Source organism: Pollachius pollachius (assembly GCF_949987615.1).
Source record: "Pollachius pollachius genome assembly, chromosome: 3".
In the NCBI taxonomy this organism is placed as follows: domain Eukaryota; kingdom Metazoa; phylum Chordata; class Actinopteri; order Gadiformes; family Gadidae; genus Pollachius; species Pollachius pollachius.
Genome location: NC_136936.1, coordinates 25,095,223 through 25,098,118, shown reverse-complemented (window position 1 = coordinate 25,098,118; position 2,896 = coordinate 25,095,223).

The following is a 2,896-nucleotide window of genomic DNA, read 5'->3' as shown; positions in this document are numbered from 1 at the left end:
CTTCCGGTCAGCTACGACTTCCGGTCAGCTCCGCTGGCTCTGGGATAACGGCCGTATATATATATATATATATATATATATATATATATCAATTTATACATTATTAATATGTTTGTCCAAGCGATACGATACATAAAACGAGAGATATATGTATAAATACGTTTGTGTGTGGTGTGTGTGTGTGTGTGTGTGTGTGTGTGTGTGTGTGTGTGTGTGTGTGTGTGTGTGTGTGCGTGCGTGTGTGTGTGTGCGCGCGTGCGCGTGTGCTTGTTTGCTTCTGTGTTTTGTTCAGACTGGTCGGACTGAATAGAAAGTTATGAAAGTATTTTACTGAGGATTAGTACAGGTAAGTCAGGCAGTAATCAGTAGATGACAGTCTACCTGCAGTCTGAGACACAATGAGCATGAGGCTATTAAAGGGAGGTATTCACGGCCCTCTTCTTGCGGGTCATTGGGGCCATCACTTGACACGACATTTGGAACATGTCTACCTCTTGGAGCCGTAATGTCCGTCAGGGTAGATGTCTCTGGACAATGACATTTTCAGGGAAACTTCAATCCTTTTCTTGTCAATAAACACAGGTGCATATCACAAACAATCTGGTTAACATGATCTTTGGACATGTCTGATCTTAGATGTCAAGGCCAGGAACTGGAACCTGGCCTTCTCCAGGTTCCAGCGAGTCGGGGAAATGACAGGGGCCCGAAGTAAACCGACAGCTGTCGAGTGAAAACATATTTTTTCACAAGACAGCAATGTAAAGCGCAAACATACGGGGGAATCAAACGACCCAAGAAGATTATCTCACAAGAGAAATAGCCTACGAGATCGGATGCTCTCCCAAGATGGAGAGCATCGCGAGTAGCTAGAGAGAGGACTAGGGCTACAGGGACGCCGATCTCACAGCATGTGTTCTACTAGACAGCTAAGAACCATTTGGCTCTTCTTGTAATCAGAATCATAGTACTAAAAATAGTATTATTAGTACTATCAACACTCATAAATTATTAGAAACAGCAATATTAGTTCTTAAAACAGTAATAATAGTACTAACAGTAATCTTAGTGTTAAAAATAGTAATATTCAATATGTCAAGACTGCACTTGAAAGTAAGAATTTTGTTCTTAATTTCCTTGCCTGGGTAAATAAGGGTTAAATAAAAATATTAGTACTACAAACAGTAATAATAGTAATAACAACAGTAATAATAGTACTAACAACAGAAATTATAGCATGCAGCCTCACAAAAAAATGGCTGACATTCCTACCTGGTCGCGCAGAGTGGCGAAGTCACGCCCCTTCCGGTAGAGCCCATTGGACCTATGAGATCGTAAAATATGAATGGGTTTCAATGGAGAGAAAGTATTTTTTTTTCTGGTCCCAGTCTGTATATGCCCCGGATTACACATATGTTGTTTGTGGATTTAAATGATAATTTTTCATGGCAAGAGTTTGACCGTTTATTGGGCAATTGTTCAGTTAAAGGCTGTAGAGAAAACACAGTGAGAAAGACTACATGTCTCGTATGTGACGTCACATACGAGACATAACTAAAACTCTCCTCATGCCCCGACTTATAATGGTTTTCACCTCTTTTGATGCTTCTATCCTCCCCTTGGAAAAAACCTAACATTATCAAACTACTTCACGAAAATGTTAAGTTTTCTTGGCATTAAAAATGCGAGAGTTTGGTTGGACCAGGCTAACACAAACCAATGACGGATTACCGCATGGGCAAAGTGGGCACATGTCCAGGGCCCTGGCACAATGGGGGGGGGGGGGGGGGGGGGGGGGGCATTGGCAATGGCCAAGACTTTGGTCATAAAAGGTTTTGAATGTTTTTGATTTGCAAAATAAATACATCATTTAAAAAAAAAATAGCGGGACGTGACTTCAATGTCGTAGTGCTTGGTCAACGGTCAATTTCACAGTGAAAATGGAGAAACATGTGCTAGGCGGGTCTGCATAGCGTAAACGAAAGAAAGAAAAATACACTAAAGATACTGCCCTGGTACAACAAATACTGTCCATTTTTTAACTCGTTAATTCGTTAAAGGAAGTCATTAGGTGCTTTTAAAGTCATGATATTAACGTGACAGATTCCATGTTCTGCCGTTAAGACGAGCGGCTGGCACTATGCATGCCCGCAGCCGCGGGGTTAGATAATCTCTCTCTCTCTCTCTCTCTCTCTCTCTCTCTCTCTCTCCCTCTCTCTCTCTCTCTCTCTCTCTCCTGGCTGCGCACTACATTATAATGTTTGTGATTGTGGATTGCATGAGTTATAATATGCGACCAAATTCGGTGTGCTAGTGCGTGTATTTGCGGGTTGGTAGGGGTCCATGGCTAGTTTGTGTCCAGGGCCCGTGGTCATGTCCGCCCAGAGGGGCCCCAGAGGGACCCCAGTCTCCGACCTAGAGGAGCCAGGTTCCCCCCAGAGGGGCCCAGATTCCGCCCAGAGGGGCCCCAGGTTGCCCAGGCTCCACCCAGAGGGGCCCAGGTTCCCCCCAGAGGGGCCCTAGGTTCCACCCAGAGGGGCCCCAGGTTCCCCAGGCTCCACCAAGAGGGCCCCAGGGTCCGCCCAGTGGGGCCCAGGCTCCACCCAGAGGGCCCCAGGTTCCCAAGGCTCCGCCCAGAGAGCCCCAGGGTTCCGCCAGGAGTGGCCCAGTCCCACATAAATGGCATTTTCTCTTAGACGAATGTCTGTAAACAGTCTCAGAAGTGTTCCTCATCAGGGCGGCGGGGCTGACCACAAATGATAGCGCCCCTTTGGGCGAATTGGTCCCAAGGTTTCGGAAACCTTCTTACTGGGAATACAGATGTCATTGACAACCGCGATGGCTCGGACATCCATGCTGCCCTGCTCCATGCTCACAACATTCCCTGTGATGGCACCCC